Source organism: Anomaloglossus baeobatrachus, chromosome 9 (assembly GCF_048569485.1).
Source record: "Anomaloglossus baeobatrachus isolate aAnoBae1 chromosome 9, aAnoBae1.hap1, whole genome shotgun sequence".
Taxonomy (NCBI): domain Eukaryota; kingdom Metazoa; phylum Chordata; class Amphibia; order Anura; family Aromobatidae; genus Anomaloglossus; species Anomaloglossus baeobatrachus.
The window spans coordinates 87,498,764-87,519,585 of NC_134361.1; the positions used below are offsets into that span (position 1 = coordinate 87,498,764).

Here is a 20,822-nt window from a genome sequence, read left to right on the forward strand (position 1 = left end):
AATTCGCAGTGGGGGGCCCAGAAAGTTTGGGCACCCTGCACTGTGGATTCCAATCCCCAGCTGCCTAGTTGTACCTGGCTGGACTCAAAAATTTGGTGAAGCCCACATCATTTTTTTTTTTTTTTTAATTATTTCATGGAATTCATGAAAAAAAAGGGCTTCTCTATATTTTTGGTTCCCAGCCGGGTACAACTAGGCAGCTGGGGGTTGGGGGCAGCCCGTAGCTGCCTGCTGTACCTGGCTAGCATACAAAAATATGGCGAAGCCCACGTCATTTTCTTAAAAACGTTTTCAGGGAAAAACCTTTATAAAAAAAAAAAATGCTTCCCTGCATTTCTATTGCCAGTGAAAGTAACACCAAGCAGCGGGGGCTAGCAGCCAGTAGCTGCTTTGGTTACCCTTAGCAATAGAAAATGCAGCGGGAGCCCACAAAAAATGTGTTGTTGTTTTTTTTTTGTTTTTTTATTTTTAATGAATTTTTTTAAAAAAAAAATCGGCATGGGCTTTGCCCATCGAGCACCAGAGCATTTTACTGCTCAATTCATCCCAAGTAATCAGATGACTCCAGTGTCGGCCGATTACTTGTTCTGTGTCCCCCTGCATCCATCGCAGCGTGTACGGGCTGTGAGGTCAGCGGAGTGGAGACAGTGACATGCTCTGCTCTGACACATAGTGTGCTGCATGTCACTATCTTTCTCCACTCTGGCACTTGTTGTGCAGGTGACCGGATGCTACATGTCACTTAGGCTACTTTCACACATCCGGATTTTTGCTCTGCGGCACAATACGGCGTTCTGCAGAAAAACCGCAACCGGCTTTTGTAACGCCGGTTGCGTTTTTTTTTGCATAGACTTACATTAGTGCCGTATTGTGCCGCAGGGGCTTGCGTTCGGTCCGGTTTTGGCCGCATCTGCTCCGGCAAAAAACACCGCATCGCGCCGCATCCGGCCGCTGCGGCGCATTTTTCAATGCATACCTATGGAGGCCGGATGCGGCGCGATGCGGAAAAAAACGCATCCGCTCGCCGCATGCGTTTTTTTCCACTGCGCATGCTCAGTAGCATGCCGCAACCGGAAAAAACCGGACGGGCCGCATGTAAAAACTTATGCAAAGGATGCCGTGTTTTCACCGCATCCGTTGCATAGTTTTCACAGCCGGATTGAGCCGCAGTGCTCAAACCGGATGTGTGAAAGTAGCCTAACTGTCTCCACTATGGGACTTGTTGTGCAGGTGAGAGTGTATACAGTTGGTACTATGCAGCAGAAATCACAGAGTGGGGCAGTTAGTGACATGTATCATCCGGTCACCTGCACAACAAGTCCCAGAGTGGATACAGTGACATGCAGCACACTATGTGTCAGAGCAGAGCATGTCACCAACTTGCTCTGCTCTGTCACCTGCGGTGCTGCATGTCACGTTTTTGCCCGCGATTTGGTGCCTTTTTTGCTCCGTTTTTGCTCACTGCGTTTTTAATCAGTGCACAATGCCATTAAAGATTGTTGATGAAAAAAAAAAAAGGTCTGATGTCATTTCCTTATTCAAAATGTTCATTGTATGCAGGAGAGCAGACAGCAGCTGCAGAACTACAAGGCTCAGCATCCTCCATTCACTAGTGTATGCAGGAGAGCAGACAGCAGCTGCAGAACTACAAGGCTCAGCATCCTCCATCCAGGACTGTATGCAGTTTTTTACCCAAAAAGAAAAAAAAAATGACATGGGCTTCGCCATATTTTTGTATGCTAGCCGGGTACAGCAGGCAGGTACGGGCTGCCCCCAAACCCCAGCTGCCTATTTGTACCCGGCTGGGAACCAAAAATATAGAGAAGCCCTTTTTTTTTTTAATTTCATGAATTTCATGAAATAATTTAAAAAAAAAATGACGTAAGCTTCGCCTAATTTTAGTGTCCAGCCGGGTACAACTAAGCAGCTGGGGATTGGAATCCACAGTGAAGGGTGCCCAAGCTTTCTGGGCACCCCCACTGCGAATTGCAGTCCGCAGCCACCCCAGAAAATGGCGCTTTCATAGAAGCGCCATCTTCTGGCGCTGTATCCAACTCTTCCAGCTGCCCTGATGCCGGGTGGCTAGCTGGGTAATAATGGAGTTAGGGCTAGCTGTATATTATCAGCTAGCCCTAAGCCCGAAATTCATGGTGTCACGCCAATATTAGACATGGCCACCATGAATTTCTAGTAATGATAAAAAAAAAAAACACAACACACAGAAAAATATTTTTATTAGAAATAAAACACAACACAATTAGTGACTCCATCTTTATTGAAATAAACCCCCCTCCGCAGTAATCCTGGGTTAGGGTCCCGCGCCGTCCAATCAGGATCCAATATCATCTGATCGGTTTGCTGGAAGGCAGAGCGATCAGATGATGTGTCAGGTTAAACTACGTGAATCACATGACACATCAGCTGATTGTATAAAAGCCGATTATACAATCAGCTGAAGCATCAGTGCAAAAAAAAAAAAATAAATAAATAAATACTCATGTCTGTGCTGATTACCGGTAGCTCCTGCGGCGGAGTCTGATCCTGTCCCATCACTGCAGGAGCTGCCGGTAATCAGCTGATGAAGTCCCCTGACGGCAGGATCAGCTGATAGCCGGCCGGGCGCGAAAAAGCCGGCGACACCACGAGAATCGATCAGCTGATGCGTCAGGTGACTGCATCAGGTTATCCACCGCCAGGTCCTGCAAGCTTCGTACGTGCCCCGGGGAGACTGCACACAGCCAGAGCGGCGGTACCGAGACAGGGGCTGGAAGCAGGTATGGCACCGGGACCCTGCAGACAGGTGAGTATGACATACACATACACACTGTATATACACACACACACTGTATATACGCGCACACACACTGTATATACACACACACTGTATATACACACACACACTGTATATATACACACACACTGTATATACACACACACACTGTATATACACACACACACACTGTATATACGCACACACACTGTATATACACACACACACTGTATATACGCGCACACATACACATACACTGTATGTACGCGCACACACACTTTCTTCCCCTGGCTGTGTAGAGCTGCTGCTGTCTCTGTATGATTGATCTCAGTGCATCCACTGGGAAGAGGCAGGGAGGAGGGTTTGGGTGGGAGCAGAGTGGGTGTATTAGACACAATGGGTCTGTTAGATAGGCTAGACACCGCCCTAGAGCCACAAAGAATTCTGGGACTTGTAGGAACTGAACACAGGAAGTCAGAGGAGAGATTAACCCCATCAGAGCTGGAGCCAGCAATGACCGTGTGCTGCTAGTGCACAATAAAAGGTAATTTTGCTGAAAAAACATAATAGATGTGTTGAGGGGCACATATTAGCAAGATTTATCAGAAAAAAAAATCAGTTTTGGTAACTGGACAACTTCTTTAAGATAGAACAATGTTATTATCCATACTTCTTATCATTTGCATATACAGTTAGGTCCAGAAATATTTGGACAGTGACACAATTTTCGCGAGTTGGGCTCTGCATGCCACCACATTGGATTTGAAATGAAACCTTTACAACAGAATTCAAGTGCAGATTGTAACGTTTAATTTGAAGGTTTGAACAAGAATATCTGATAGAAATTGTAGGAATTGTACACATTTCTTTACAAACACTCCACATTTTAGGAGGTCAAAAGTAATTGGACAAATAAACCAAACCCAAACAAAATATTTTTAATTTCAATATTTTGTTGCGAATCCTTTGGAGGCAATCACTGCCTTAAGTCTGGAACCCATGGACATCACCAAACGCTGGGTTTCCTCCTTCTTAATGCTTTGCCAGGCCTTTACAGCCGCAGCCTTCAGGTCTTGCTTGTTTGTGGGTCTTTCCGTCTTAAGTCTGGATTTGAGCAAGTGAAATGCATGCTCAATTGGGTTAAGATCTGGTGATTGACTTGGCTATTGCAGAATGTTCCACTTTTTTGCACTCATGAACTCCTGGGTAGCTTTGGCTGTATGCTTGGGGTCATTGTCCATCTGTACTATGAAGCGCCGTCCGATCAACTTTGCGGCATTTGGCTGAATCTGGGCTGAAAGTATATCCCGGTACACTTCAGAATTCATCCGGCTACTCTTGTCTGCTGTTATGTCATCAATAAACACAAGTGACCCAGTGCCATTGAAAGCCATGCATGCCCATGCCATCACGTTGCCTCCACCATGTTTTACAGAGGATGTGGTGTGCCTTGGATCATGTGCCGTTCCCTTTCTTCTCCAAACTTTTTTCTTCCCATCATTCTGGTACAGGTTGATCTTTGTCTCATCTGTCCATAGAATACTTTTCCAGAACTGAGCTGGCTTCATGAGGTGTTTTTCAGCAAATGTAACTCTGGCCTGTCTATTTTTGGAATTGATGAATGGTTTGCATCTAGATGTGAACCCTTTGTATTTACTTTCATGGAGTCTTCTCTTTACTGTTGACTTAGAGACAGATACACCTACTTCACTGAGAGTGTTCTGGACTTCAGTTGATGTTGTGAACGGGTTCTTCTTCACCAAAGACAGTATGCGGCGATCATCCACCACTGTTGTCATCCGTGGACGCCCAGGCCTTTTTGAGTTCCCAAGCTCACCAGTCAATTCCTTTTTTCTCAGAATGTACCCGACTGTTGATTTTGCTACTCCAAGCATGTCTGCTATCTCTCTGATGGATTTTTTCTTTTTTTTCAGCCTCAGGATGTTCTGCTTCACCTCAATTGAGAGTTCCTTAGATCGCATGTTGTCTGGTCACAGCAACAGCTTCCAAATGCAAAACCACACACCTGTAATCAACCCCAGACCTTTTAACTACTTCATTGATTACAGGTTAACGAGGGAGACGCCTTCAGAGTTAATTGCAGCCCTTAGAGTCCCTTGTCCAATTACTTTTGGTCCCTTGAAAAAGAGGAGGCTATGCATTACAGAGCTATGATTCCTAAACCCTTTCTCCGATTTGGATGTGAAAACTCTCATATTGCAGCTGGGAGTGTGCACTTTCAGCCCATATTATATATATAATTGTATTTCTGAACATGTTTTTGTAAACAACTAAAATAACAAAACTTGTGTCACTGTCCAAATATTTCTGGACCTAACTGTATATCTAATTTTATATTGAGCATAAGAACAGCTCTATCCATCAGCATGACCATATTTTGAAAACAAGATAGAAAGAGGAATAGAAAAAGAAAGAAAGAACAACAACAACAGCCACATTGCATTATTATATCTCAATATACCATTGGACAGTGTTTCATATCCCAACATCTAACGGGAACCACCATTATCCACATAATCTCCCTCAAACCTCCGCAAGTGTGTCTGGAGAAGAATTCCACAAACCCCAGATTTTGTTAAATTTTCCCGGGCACCCCCTCTTATAATATACCACCCGCTCATAGACTATGGTTGCATTGACTAGTTTAACCCAGGTCCTGGGTGCATGTTGCACCTGACAAGTTCACTTTAAAGAGGAGTGCCCCCCTTCCCCTCACTGGTTGAACAACCAGGAAGAAAGATTGCAGAGCTGTGAGCTGCTCATGAAACAACTATAGAAAAACCCTTTTTTCCAGGTCACCACATGACCGCATCACAGGAGTTGCTTCTTTGACCTCTACAAGCACAGGAAACACAAAAGGTTAAAAGCCCCTTCCATGCCAACCTCCTCAGTATTTTTCCTGTCCCTGTACAGGACGGACGCAAGAACCTTACCGATGGGATGAAGGGGGTCCAGGTGGATCGGGGGGGCTCTCTCTCTCCTTCCAGCCTATCAAGCAGCCCCAGGCGGACATCTCTCAAGGAGAGGTCCTTCAGCCTCGTTGGTGGAGCAGGAGCTCCCGGCGCCAGCTGTTTCCCTGCCCGGAGGGCTCTTTGTTTCCTGCAGGCAGGCCACGGCCATGAGGCACTTCCGATTTTGTGCACGGCGTGCGTTCCTGGCTGGGACGCACCACCGTGCATGCGCAGATGCAGATTGGTCGCACTTCCAGTTCTGGGCGACTTCCCGAGGGCGGCATGAGTTCCAGCACGGAACTCAGAATGCAGGACCAGGACCTGGAGTCACCACGGATAAGGTAATAAAAACCTGTGGGGAAGGGATGGGATGCCATCAGTACTCCTTCAGGGCAGGCTGTGTATAGGAATCCTGAACGAGCCTAATTATGGATGAGGGTGACTGCTCAGACGTTAAGTCCCCTGATGTACCCCAGGTCCACGTAAGTGCCAGTTCCTTAGGATTAGCCCAGCTTAGGTAGAGCGGCGTACTAAATAGTGTGAGCCTTGTATATTTCAGGGTGGAGGTTCGTCTCTGGGCTCTGGCACCATCCGTAAAAAGAGACTAAGAAGTCGTCAGGAAAGTCTAGACAGTGTGCAGTATGCAATGCGAAGTTAGCTGACACCTGTTCTAAAAAGCTCTATGAGGCCAGTATTGCTAAACTTGTCTCGGAGGAGCAGAAGTCCTTCCTGACAGATATGAGGACAATGATTCGAGAAGAAGTGTAGACTGCAATATCCAGCGCGGTGCCCCAGCAAGAGCCCCTTGTGGCCTCTCGAAAGAGGCAGCAATATGAATTTGAGGAATCTTCAGATGATGATGACCCCCTCCTGTGACTCTAAGTCGCAAATAGAGGATGAGACTCCGGGAACATTGCCAGAAGAAGGGAGATGTTATCTTTTCTCTTCAGTGGATACGGACGACCTTCTCCGGCCTGTCCAAAAGACTATGATGGTGGAGGAGATGGAGAAACCAAGATCCATTCAGGATAAGATGTTTGGGGGCCTCAGATCCCAAAGGCACAGTCTTCCCTGTTAACCAGCATGTCCGGTCCATGATAAAGGAGGAATGGGTGGAAGTTGTAAAGAAGCTATTGATTCCCCGGGACTTCAGAGCTAGTCTTCCTTTCGAACCTGATGACATCAATGTATGGGAAGACATTCCCAGGATTGAAGTTCCTGTAGCAAAGGTGGCAAAAAAGACTTCCATCCCATTTGAGGACTTTTCTGGTCTTGGAGACCCGATGGACAGGAAGGCAGATGGACTCCTAAAGAAGGCTTGGGAAGCCTCGACAGCCACCATCAAAACTAGTATAGCAGCTAGATCCATGTCTAGGTGGTTAGATGATCTGGGAGCTCAGATCAGGGACAAGGCCCAAAGGAAAGCTATCTTAGAGCCCATTCCCATATTAAAAATGGCTACAGGATTCATGGCAGATGGCTCAGCGGAGTTCTTTAGGTTTTCCGCTAGAAATGATGCCTTAACTAACTGCCTGCCGTACTATATGGCTGAAAACATGGTTGGGGATAGCGCATCAAAAAATCAGCATCCGGGTCTTTGGCCCCGTGTTAGATGAGATTCTGAAGAAGGCTTCGGATAAAAATGGAGGATTACCAGAGGAAAAATCTCGGCAGTCTCTGTCGTCGCGTAGATTTTGATCTTTCAAAGGGCAGGATTATAAAGGGAACGGAAAGACGGGAAGGTGGAGCTATTAACAGGGGGTAAAGATAGGAACTCCTATTTTGACTCCAGATAGGTCCTGACACCATGTGCATAGGCGGGAGACTGTGCGTGTTTCTGGAGGAGTGAAGAAACATCCTCCAATCCATGGTCCTCCAGGTCATAACTGAGGGACTCCAGATCGAGTTCTCCCGTATCCCTCCCGAAAGGTTTCTCCTCAGAAAGACCCGATCCAGGTTCGTTTCCGTCCGTCTCTGGATGGACGTAGAAACCTTGTTACAAACGCAGGCAATACGTCCTGTTCCAGTCCCGGAAAAATTTCAGGGTCACTACTCAACCCTTTTCTCAGTAACAAAACCATCGGGCGAATTTTCTTACAATTATAAATTTAAAACCTCTCACTCAGTGTGTTCGTTACAAACGTTTTCGCATGGACTCCATAAAGTCTACTATTCCTCTTCTCAATACAAATTCTGTCATGGCCATGATAGAACTAAAAAATGCCTATTATCACATAGCCATCCATCCAAAGTTCCAAAATTCCTAAGGTTTGCCCTAGAGAAAGAGGGAACAATTTACCAGTTCCTGTGTCTGCCATTCGCCCTGTCCTCTGCTCCCAGAACATTCACGAAAGGGATTGCAGAGGTAGTCGCCCATCTCAGAAGAGCCGATGTGACAATCGTACCATACCTAGACAACAAGAAGAATACAATTCCAGTTGATCTCAGGCAGAAGTAAAAGTAAAAATTTAACTTTATTTTCGCATTAAAAATATACAGGCGGTATCCACAAAGATACAGGAAAAATCATCAACGCGTTTCAACATAACGCAGTGTTGCAATGTCGAAACGCGTTGGATGATTTTTCCTGTATCTTTGTGGATACCGCCTGTATATTTTTAATGCGGAAATAAAGTGTAAATTTTTACTTTTACTTCTGCCTGTGATCTGCTGGAATTTGTTTCTTCTTAGATCCTTATACCTGGGATTTCCGTGCAGGATTAGGTGATCTACTCCTTGAGCAAAAAATCAGTAGTGGTGAGCTGGTTACACGGTTTGTTTTCCTTTATACATAGACAATCTTCTACTGGTAGCGGACTCACAAAAGGAACTGTCCCGGGGGATTACTACTACCTTAAGACTACATCAGTCCCTAGGTTGGATAGTAAACACCCACAAGTCCAATCTCCAGGCAGAAACCAGGAAGATTTTTCTGGGTATCATGCTGGACTCTGGCACAAGAACCTCCTTTTTACCGTCACAGAAGGCAGAGGTGATCAGGAGCAGAATCCAGGTTTTCCGACAGAAGAAGAGGTGCACAATCGGGGAAGCCATGAGCATTCTCGGCCTGATGACATCATGAATCCCATGCATCAGGTGGAGCCAATTTTATTTCAGAGTGCTTCAGAAGCTGATCCTGACCGCTACAGTTGGCTCCCGGTGGTCCTTGAACAGCAGGATCAGTTTACCTCCTCATCTCAAAGAAGATCTGAAGTGGTGGACGGACTGGAAGAACCTGTGGGTCAGAGTTCCCTGGCATTGCTCTCCCTGTGTCACGCTTACTACCGACGCTAGTCAGACGGGTTGGGGGGCCCACGTTGGGTCCAGTTATTTCCAGGGAAAGTGGCCAGTACGGATGAAGAACAAGTCCTCAAATTTCAGAGAGTTGAACGCTGTCTGGCAAGCCCTCAGGAGGAATCAAGACCTATTCCTGAATCGTCATGTCAGGGTTTTATCCGACAATATCACGATAGTGTTTTTTTCTCCGGCACCAAGGAGACTCGAAACATCCCCCTCTCCAAGCTCTGGCAAAGGAGATATTTCGTTGGGCCGAAAGATCAGTGTTATCCATCTCCGCTGTTCATCTGAACGGCTCAGTAAACTCCCTGGTAATTACCTCAGCAGGCGCACGATAGATCTCTCAGAGTGGGAATTGAACAGAATTGTATTTCAGAGTCTGGTCGGCAGATGGAGTTCCCCCCAAGTGGACCTGTTCACCTCCAGAAGAAATGAAAAGACAAGGAAATTATTTTCCCTGAGTCCAAGAGACAACCCAACTGCAGTGGATGCCATGGCTCAGACCTGGGACATGAGTCTAGCGTATGCTTTTCCTCCCCTCCCGTTGATTCCCAGAGTGCTCAGAAAGATCCAGCAGGACAGAGCCAAAGTGCCTTATTGTTCGAAGAGGAGCTGGTTCTCGTTAATGAATGCCCTTCCAGTAGGAAACCCTGTGTTTATTCCCCTGAGGGAAATCTCAGCCAGGAACCACTGCTTCACCAAGGCCTACATCATCGACACTTGTCGACTTGGATCCTGAAGGGAGGTTCCTGAGGAAAAAGAGTCTATCAGGTGCAGTTATTTCCACCCTCTAAGTGAGCAGTAAACCACTGACAAGGACCATCTACAGAAAAATCTGGAGAAGGTTCTGCACGTTCCTAGGAGAGGAACCAGTGGATAATGCTCGCCCGAATATCCCTAAGATTTTGGACTTTCTTCAGATGCGCTTCCGCAAGGCTAAAGCCAAATGCGCTGAAGGTTCAGATCTCTGCCCTTAGCATTTTCTTTGATGCACCGCTAGCCTTCCATCTGTGGGTTGCACGATTTGTAAGGGATATCCAAAGATTGAGACCTACTATCAGATCTACAGTACCTCCTGGGGACCTGGGTCTGGTTCTGAACGGACTTTACGATCCTACTTTTGAACCGATAGATGAGATATCTGTTGAGAAGTTGGCTAAAAGAATCGGGGAGATCCAGGCCTTATTCATCAGATATCCGTATTTGCAGGTCCTAGACAATCAAATAATCCTAAAGTTGGATCCCACCTTTCGCCCCAAAGGTAGTCTCCTCCGTCATTCTGGAGCAGGAAGTTGTCTTACCGTCTTTCTGCCACGACTACAAGAACCAAAAGGAACAACGCTTACATTCATTGGATGTCAGACGAGCAGTGCTGGCCTATTTAGACGCTACCCGGAACTGGAGGATAGACTCTACTCTATTTGTTCAATTTAAGGGAAAAAATTGAAGTAGGACGGCTGCTAAAGCAACCCTATCACGGTGGATCAGATCTGCTATATGTCTGTAGGTAAAGACCTTCCAAAAAAACCTAGGGCCCACTCGACTAGGGCATTATGCACCTCATGGTTGTAAAAAGCGGGTGCCTCACTTGAGCAGATTTGTACAACGGCCACATGATCCAGACCAAAGACATTCTGCAAACATTACAAATTAGATATCCTAACTGACCAGCAGATCTTGTCCGGTAGAAAGGTACTTCAAGCTGTGCCTCCCCCCCCCCCCAATAATAGATTACTTTGTTACTTTGGTATTCTCCTGTGGTGCTGTCCTGTGGCGACCTGGAAAATAGGAATTACAACCTACGTTTCCAGGAGCCCATCAAGACAGCACCCTTATTTCCCTCTTTTACATTCTTTATGCTTAATGTGGACTTAACATTGTATGAAAGAAGCAAAAATAAAATTGTGTTGTACCCATCCTGGTGTGAAACTTGGGAAAAGTCACTGAGGAGGTTGGGATGGTAGAGGCTTTTAATCTTTTGTGTTCCTGTCCCTGTAGAGGTCAAAGGAGCAACTCCTGTGGTGCTGTCATGATGGGCTACTGGGAACATAATTACCGGTAGGTTGTAATTCTTTTTATGCTCCACTTTCCTCTGAATTACCACATGGTATCAGCCTACTCACTGTTAGATCACGACATGCACCATTGATTGCAGGAGTGGATAGACCAAAAATTTGACAACAGCAAAAACAGAGGGTGCTATAACATGTAAATACAAAACCACACTCTATTTGTAATATTGTATTCATTTCTTCATGTACTATCACCCTACTTTTCGTGGGAGAACCTTTATAATTGTATAAAAGTTTATGAAATTGTAGCTTGTCGCTGCATGTACAAGTCACATCACCTTTATAGTTCTAGAAGGGGCTGAATTTATAGACTGTGTATATGGACTCTCCTCCTTACCATTAATGGACAAAAGCAATTAACATGACAAAAAATAGATATTAGTTGTGATTGCAGCATTATGATGAGGTAGACTCTGCGTAACCATTGTGTCAGGCCTTAATTCCTTCTGTCAAATGCTATCTTGTCTGCAATTACCTCTTTAATTACAGGCGACCTTTATGATTTGACCCACAAGCTAATGACTTCTAGGATTTGAAGAGATTTTTTTTTTCCCTTTCTTTTGTTCTTATTTTATTTAACCATTCACCACTCATTCCCGATCATCTGACTATCCAACTACTTTCAGAGATATGTAGTGTGTTCCTGTAGACTTCTATGACACGGAATTACATGAAGAGTGTAATTTTAACATACCTGAAAAATAGAAATATACATGTATCTGTATATGGGCTTTGTATAGTACTGAAAGCAAAGGAGAGCTTGGTGTTTAGTACAAGATATCTCAAAAATGGATACCATTGCTCCATTTCGAGAACTTTTTAGAGTCATGTTTATCAGAATTGGAGGGCACTGGCATCCTGGTCCAACAGGGGACCCAACCGATGCCGAAATATGGGGCTCTAATGTTGCCGTTCAGAGTGAGGTCAGCCATTCTTAGTTGTCTATGGGACTTCTGAAGGTAGCAGAACACAGCTCTCAACCACATAAAATCAGCCATTGTCATCTAGCTTTCTCCGAGACATCTACTTTAGCTCTGAATAATATCGTTTACATCTTAAAGGGAACCTGTCACCAAAATTTTTGCTATTAAACTAAAAGAACCCCCTTCTGCAGCTCATGGGCTGCATTCTAGAAAGGTTCATCTTGCTACTGGCCCCTCTTTCAAACCTACATAACAACTTTATAAAATATTACCTTTTGCTATGGTAATGAGGTTTGTTGGCTGTATTTCGTCTGTTATCCCCCCTCCTGCCGCTGTTCGCCGTCCCCCAGTGTTCATGTACATAGATGAGGCCGCTGCCCTCATCTTCCGCAGTGCATCGGGAGTCTCGCGTATGCGCAGTGGTACTATCGCGGGACTGAGCACTGTTTTCAAAACTCGAGTGCTGGTGATGTTATTGTGCAGGCGCGAGATTATGGGCAGCGCTGTGAATGTCATCACCCGCGTCATCCAAGTACCCGTCCATAATCTCGTGCCCGCGCTTTTACCTCTACCGTTATACGCTGTTCATTGCTTATTTTTATCATCCCCGCTTACCTTTTTTTGAAAACAGTGCTCAGTCCCGCGATAGTACCACTGCGCATGCGCGAGAACTCAGGAGCACTGCGGAAGATGAGGGCGGCGGACTCCTCTATGTAAATGAACACTCGTGGATGGCGAACAGCGGCAGGAGGGGGGATAACAGATGAAATACAGCCCGCCCCCGTGGCCAGCAAACCTCATTACCATAGCAAAAGGTAATATTTTATAAAGTTGTTATTTAGGTGTGAAAGGGGGGCCAGTAGCAAGATGAACCTTTCTAGAATGCAGCCCAGGAGCTGCAGAAGGCTTTTTTTAGTTTAATAGCGAAAATTCTGGTGATGGGTTCCCTTTAAGACCAGTGCAACTCATTGTCTTGCGTAAAAAATAAGTTTCTTGAGGAGGTAGAGTATGGGCCACTATTTTGGTAGTAATATGGGTGTCCTTACAAGTTCTACTGTACTACTAGATGAATAAATCTAGAATCGGGCATGGCTCCAATCTGTAAAATCTATAATAATCTGGCATTCACATTTGGATCTTCCAGTTTAGTAATTTATCCCATTTTTTTTGTGCAACTTTTTTTCGTTTTGTTTTCTTGGCTGCGTACTGAGAGTTTAGAAAATGTATTTCTAAGGCAGACAATGTAAGACTAAGGAGAGGGAGAAAGCCTGCTGTTTCTTCTGCGTATTAGCCTCAACAAGCCGCTTTCTCCCTACTTTAAAAGCACTTGGCTAACAAACACAAAATAGAAGTGTAAAATCAACAAATTGTTAATCCTTTGCTGCTTAATGTGTTCTCCTCTGTTCCGGCGCTTTCTTTCATGACTATAATTATTAGATTGGCAGGGTTGCCATCAACGTGCCTTTATTTTCTACTGAATTTATTTTTTTTTAGAATATATTTAAACATATTACAGTGTTTTATTAATTTTTCTGGTTACTTGTCCTCTAAAATCCTTCTTGCTTCTGTTCCATCCTGAAGAGGCCTCATGTGTTGGACCCTGGCAGGAGCCATTTTTTCTTGTGGTTACGTGCACCCTTATCGTAACTCTGACCATTCTCCTTTTTTTTTCTCTCTGTATGTGGATATTGTCTCCAGCAACCTATGTTGTAGGAGCGCAATCTGAGCCTTATATTTAAAAACTAGGTAAAGTGTATTGCTTAGTGGGTATTTATGTTTAACGTTTTGTGTTTTACACATATTAGGCTATGTGCCTACATTGCGTTTTTATGTGCAGAAAATCTGCACATAAAAATGTTTGTTTTGGCAGGAAAAAAGCATCTGAAAAAATGCACATTTTAATTGCATTTGCGCATTTTTTAACATGCTTTTTTTGTGCATTTTTTAATCATAATGATCATAGGGGTTGAGGTGCTGTACCCCTGTTATCGCTGTCAGTTCACCACCTCATCTTACAGCTGAGACCCAGCTACTACTGCTAGGAGCTGTCCCCGCACCTCTTCCGGTAATTTAACGCCCTGAATGCTGGGATCAATGCGATCGCAGCATTCAGGAGGCAGGGAGAGGAATGGCTAACCTCTTCCTGGCAATTGGGTCCATGTAATGTGATCACGGGGACTCTATCGCTGCCATGGTAACCCTGGGTCGTCCCCATGGTGACTCCGGGTTACTGAGGTACGGATCGCCTCACAGACCAGTGCACCTACGTCACTGGAGTTCCCTGCAGCAAGGTCCCACAGTAAAGACCTCAAGATGAGAAAATGTCTGCTGACACTGGCTATGTGGCCTAGATGCAGGGAACACTGATGACGTCACTAGGTGAATTGAGATCATGCTGGCAGATCTACAGTAAACCCCGGTGATCCACAAACATTAACTGAATTCATCTTGTGACATCATTGGAGTTCCCAGCAGCAAGGTCTCGCGGTAAAGAATGGTAGATGAGGAAATGGCTGCAGGGAACCCCAGTGACATCAAAAAGGCACATAAAACACACAAAAAAGCAACGTGTGCATTAAACGTGTTTTTTTTTCCTGCGTTTTTCACCGACTGCATTGAACTCAATTGGTGAAAAAAGCAAAAAATGCTGCTTATTTTTTGAGCAACAAAAACTGCATGGAAAAAAGAAGCAGCGTGTGCACAGCAAGTCAGGACTCTCATACACTTTGCTGGGAGGATTTTATTTTTTGCTTTTCTTGATTAAAATAAGCAGGGAGAAAGAAACGTGGGTACATGGCATTAAAGCTGATCTCTCATTGTTTGCTGTGGGCTAAACGTCAGTCTTCCTTGATTGACTTTTTGCTTATAAGACTAATATATGCATCATTAGGCAAAGTAAGACAAGGCAAAAGTCCACACAGAAAAGCATACCGGCAGCACTGCCACACAGGATCCTCAACTGGAGCTCTGATCACGGGACTTGGCTTCTTAAAGAGTAACCATCCCAAGAAATCAGTAGGACATGTGTGAAAAAAATAAACTTAGTTATATAGCTTATTAAAGAAACCTGCATCTTTTCCTCCTGGACTGACCTTTCGCTCTTAAAATTCCCCATTCATGGGTAAAATCTGTCTTCAGTGAAGACAGATTTTGCCATTAGTCAGGTAGCAGTTTGCAGTTAGGGCTCATAAAGATTGAATTTACAGCAGATTGTCTGTTGGCCTCCCCCTCTGCCATCTGACCTGCAAATAGAAGTTTATAAAAATCCCTTAAAAACCACAAATACGTCCCTGACCTGACATATAAAAGCATAGCATCCTCCATCAGGTGAAAATGCAGCAGCTGTGAGCTGTACACTATACCTACACCTTGCTGCGTCAGCCACAATCAGCGCTGGCACCAACCATGGCTGGCTAACTCCTTAGATGCTGCTGTTAGTAGTGATAACAGCATCTAGATGGTTAAAAGTGTGGGGCTCCCTTTTTTAACCCACACTCTGGGTGGAGAAATGTTATTGATTAACTATTTCATTTTTGGTCTAATATTTTTATAAATAAAAGTAAAACATCGGCCTAAATTTACAAGTAACACAAAGTATAACGTGTCACGAAAAAAACTGTCCTAAAATCACTGAGATATTTCTAAAATATTCCAGAGATATTGCCATATCCACACAGGAGAGAGTTCATGTGTCAGTATGTGACCAGTGCTTTGTGTGAAGGAGGCTAAGTAGTAAAGCAAGCCTCATACAGCTTCACCGCCAATACATGCTGTATTTCAGGGGTGGGGAACCTTTTTTACTGCCGGGGGCTATTTGGAAATTTCTGCCAACCTTCGGGGGCCGCACAAAATTCTCAGTGTGAAAATGAACCGGCTATATTTGGTCAAACAGTTACCGTAATTAACTCACCCCTATTATGGTGGCCTCAGCTGCTTCTGTTTTGTGCGGCTGTGATGTTCAGTGATACTTATGTTGCTTCTATCTTTTCCAGGTTTGTCACGGTCTGGAGCGCAGGCAACTCTTTGTGATAATAAGATTGGTAGACCATATACATCACACAACAGACACAGGGTCTGGTGTATATAAATCACAGGAGACACATACATGACTGAAGGGTCTGTTGGCATATACATCACATAAGAGACGCTGGGACTGCTGTATATACATCACAGGAGACACTGGGGGGCACATACATCACACGAGGGGCTGGGGACATGTATATACTCCCAGCCCCCTCCTGTGATGTATATGCTCCCAGCCCCCTCCTGTGATGTATATGCTTTCAGCCTCTCCTTTGATGTATATGCGCCCAGATCCTCCTGTGAAGTATATGCACCCAGCCCCTCCTGTGAGATCCATGCGCCCAGCCCCTCCTGTGAAAACTATGCGCCCAGCCCCTCCTGTGAGATCTATGCGCCCAGCCCCTCCTGTGAGATCTATGCGCCCAGCCCCTCCTGTGAGATCTATGCGCCCAGCCCCTCCTGTGAGATCTATGCGCCCAGCCCCTCCTGTGAGATCTATGCGCCCAGCCCCTCCTGTGAGATCTATGCGCCCAGCCCCTCCTGTGAGATCTATGCGCCCAGCCCTTCCCGTGGGATCTATGCGCCCAGCCCTTTTCTGTGATGTATATGCCCCCAGCCTCTCCTGTGATATGTATGGCCTCAACATTTCTAGTGTGATGTATATGCCCCCAGCGTCTCCACTGTGATGTATATGCTCCATCCACTCTTGTGATGTATATGCTCCTAGCATCTCCAATGTGATGTATATATCACAGGAGGGGTTGGGGCATACACATCACAGGAGATGCTGGGGCATATCCATGACAGGAGGGTCTGGGAGCATATACATGACAAGAGATGCTGGGGGCATATACATGACAAGAGGGGCTGGGGAACAGACATTACTAGTTCACTGGGAGGCATAAGCATTGCTGTGGGGCACAGATGGCACTGGGGGGGCACAGACATCACTAAGGCGACACAGAGAGCACTAGGCGACACAGAGAGCACTAGGCGGCATGGACATCACTAGGAGGGCACAGACATCACTGGGGGGGCACACAGACATCACTAAGGGGGGGCACACAGACATGACTAAGGGGGGGGCACACAGACCTCACTGGGGGGGGCACACACCTCACTGAGGGGAGGGGGCACACAGACCTCACTGAGGGGGGGCACACAGACCTCACTGATGCGGGGCACAGACATCACTAGGAGGAGACTGGGGAGGCTGCACACAGCATTTGGAGATGCACACAGCAGTGGAGGGGGCATGCTGCACCGGAGAAGGGGCGGGGAGCGGGCGCCACACAGCGCCGTGCAGTGGACGGCACACAAGCGCTGGAGAGTAGGCGGCACAATGCTGGAGACGGTGAAGGTGATGTGGGACGGAATCACAGAGCGATAAACCCGCCCACAAAGTAAGTCCTGAGCATGCTGGCACCTGCCACCGAGAGTGCTCATTGGTGTGCGCAAGCAGCGCATGTGGATATTTAAAGGGCCGGCAACCAGTAATACCGCGGCAGCGGCCATAGCACTGCCGCCCCCGGAAATCTGACCGCGGGCCGCAGAAAAGGTCATGGCGGATCGCATGCGGCCCCCGAGCCGGAGGTTCCCCGCCCCTGCTGTAGATAGAAAAGGGCAGGACGGTGACTCAGTGGTTGTCCCATCAAGGACGACATCTGCAATGAGTTTGCACATTCTCCTTTTGTTTGCGTCAGTTTCCTCCAGGTTCTCCGGATTCCTACCACATGTTAAAGACATACTGATAGGGAATTTAAATTGGGATCCCCAATAGGGACAGTTATGATGATGTATGTAAAGCACTGGGATATATGAATATCGCTATATAAGCAATGCATAATAATAATAAAAGATGGAGCTGTCTATTCTGATGAGCCTGTCGGCCTTTTATTTTGTAGTCTGGCGATGGAAACACTAACAGAAAACTGCATGGCTGCAATTTTTTTGACTATTAAATGCCTGTAGGCCTATAATATATCCGTTTTATGTTGTACCAATATTGTCTACCATTGTATATACGCTTTATTCATATACATTGTATATTCATCGGAGTGAATATTAATCGCTTAGCACAAATGGATGTTGCTGTATGCCCTCGTAGGGGTTCTCATGTGTAGATAGGCTAAGCAGCTGAGCAAGCTCCATACATATCAGATGCTGATTGTAAAATACAGTCAGCATCTGCCTGTAACAAAAGTAATCTGAACTTTCTCCAATCACTGCTGTTTAACGACTCTACACGCATCTGCCAATCACTAACAGTGTCATTTAAATGGAGCCAATGGTTTACCTTTGCAGTCAGATGCCTCCATAGCTGCCATCTTGGTATTCCTGTCAAGTCCAGCCAATGACTGTACTTCGCAGAGGACCATCATTTAAACTATTCAAACAATACTGCAGCACTCTGTAAGTAAGTGTTAAGCGGTATGCAAACATGGAATGTATGAGATCTGGACTGCATTACCGCAATATAGAATATACTTCTAAAATGAAGGTACTTTGCACACAAATTAGCCAACTTATGTGAGTCCACCAGCCATGACAAGCCATACCTTTCTTTGATGGGGGCCATAAGCTTAATATTTATGTAACTTACTCCTCTATATTATGCAGTCATAGCAGCTTGCACCTGTTCATTCTTGCTTTAATACTGTTAGGAGGTGCTGGTCAGTTTTTTAATAGCATACTACTAGAGGTAGCTACTACCTCCAAATTTGGTGAGCACTCCTCCTCCCATCAGACTAAAGGCTGCTTTACACGCAGCGACATCGCTAGCGATGTCGCTCGTGAAAGCACCCGCCCCCGTCATTTGTGCGTCACGGACAAATCGCTGCCCGTGGCGTAAAAAATCGCTAGTACCCGTCACACGTACTTACCTGCCTAGCGACGTCGTTGTGGCCGGCGAACAGCCTCTTTTCTAAGGGGGAGGTTTGTGCGCCATCACAGCGACGTCACACAGAAGGTGTCCAATAGAAGAGGAGGGGCGGACAGCAGCCGCATGAAAGTCACGCCCACCTCGTTGCCGGAGGACGCAGGTAAGCTGCTGTTCATCGTTCCTGGGGTGTCACACTTAGCGATGTGTGTTGCCTCAGGAACGACGAACAACCTGCGTCCAAAAGCAGCAGCGATATTTGGGAAATGGACGATGTGTCAACAATCAACGATTTGGTGAGTATTTTGCATAGTTAGCGGTCGCTCGTACGTGTCATGCAACGACGTCGCTAACGAGGTCGGATGTGTGTCACGAATTCCGTGACCCCAACGACATCTTGTTAGCGACGTCGTTGCGTGTAAAGCCCCCTTAAGGGTGCTTTCAGACGTTCATTATTATCGGTCCAATCTTGAATTTCAATGCACAGACTTCGCCGCACCTCTCCCAATCATATATTTCTATGAAGCTGTCACAATTGTGTCGAAAGATGCGTGGTCCATGCATTGCGACCCAAGATCGGACCAATCATGACCGATTTCTGAAAGCACCCTAAAGTTGGGGTCTCATCCGTACAGGATTTAATTAGTCAGCTGCAAATGAATACTACTTCTGCACCAAAAGGGCTCGTCTCGCCTCACTGCTCTACACCAAAAGGGCTTGTCTCGCTCCTCTACACCGAAAGGGCTAGTCTCACCGCTCTACGCCGAAAGGGCTCGTCTCGCCCCTCTGCGCCAAAAGGGTCTCCATAATCCGTTAGATAAAGACTATTTGTTAGCAAGCCTTTACTATGGCTAGTAAAGTGGGGTTTAGAGCCATTGGGACATCCATGTACACTAATACACCATCTGTGAAGGTTGTTTTATCGATAAGACCGTTCTTTCAAAATCGCTGGCGTTGCAGAGAGCTCCTTGTGAGTTTATTTTACAGACTGATGTAACGTGAAGATGGTCAGCACTAGACTGGTTGAATCCCACTGTCATCTATTTTATTAGCCCGTGTAACTTGCTGATCTATGGCAGCAGCAGAACACAAATGTTTTGTTTCCGGTGACATTCTCTTTCCAGATATATTTCTAACTTCTGTGCTCATCCAGTACACACACACACACACACCAAGGTATTTTGGTCTTTAATCAGAAGGGGTTTGATGTGTGACCCCTTCACCCTTCCCTCTTCTCTACTCTGTATCTTCTCTTCTTTTCATGTTTTTTTCTGGACAACATGGAAGGTAGTAATGAGCATTTTTCTTTTCTCTTTCCTAAACAAGCAGCCGGGTTTTGTCCAAGTTCATTAATGCAGTTTGGATTTTGAGTCCTTTCAAATAAGAGTAAAATAATTGAATGTATTGCCCTGCCAGGAAATTACGATTTCTTATCTACATCAACATTTTTTTTTAATCTTTAAAGAAAAGGTTCTTTCAGAGCAAACTATTAAATATTCTAGTTTACATTAAATTGGAAGGCTAAAGCTCCATGCACTGTAATAGCACAGAGTACAGAGCCATAGGCAGTCCTTGTGCTGTCATATGGCGCCTCTACATGGCATCATATTATGGGGACATCTTTTTCTAGAAGCTGTACTGCTAAGGAGGAATACCGCTGTAGTAGGCATAGTAGGGCCCCAAAGACCTCTACGGTTACTGTATTATAACTCTCATGGTACACAACTATATATGTCCAGGTACTTGACCCCCACATTTTAATTCCTCATCAGCTGCTGTGATTTATGGTGAAAATTGGAATGGATGCCCAAGTATTCAAAATATTCTATCCCCCTATGAGTGGGATAACATTGGAGTAAAGCTTTCCACCCACCCAGATCTGTGTTT

At 45.5% G+C, this 20,822-nt stretch overlaps 1 protein-coding gene across 2 annotated transcripts in view; it reads left to right on the top strand.

Annotated features, from left to right (window-relative positions):
• The window catches only part of ABCB7 (ATP binding cassette subfamily B member 7), a 173,072-nt gene that overhangs the window by 112,151 nt on the left and 40,099 nt on the right, over positions 1–20,822 (top strand). The gene's annotated exons all lie outside the window — the stretch shown is intronic.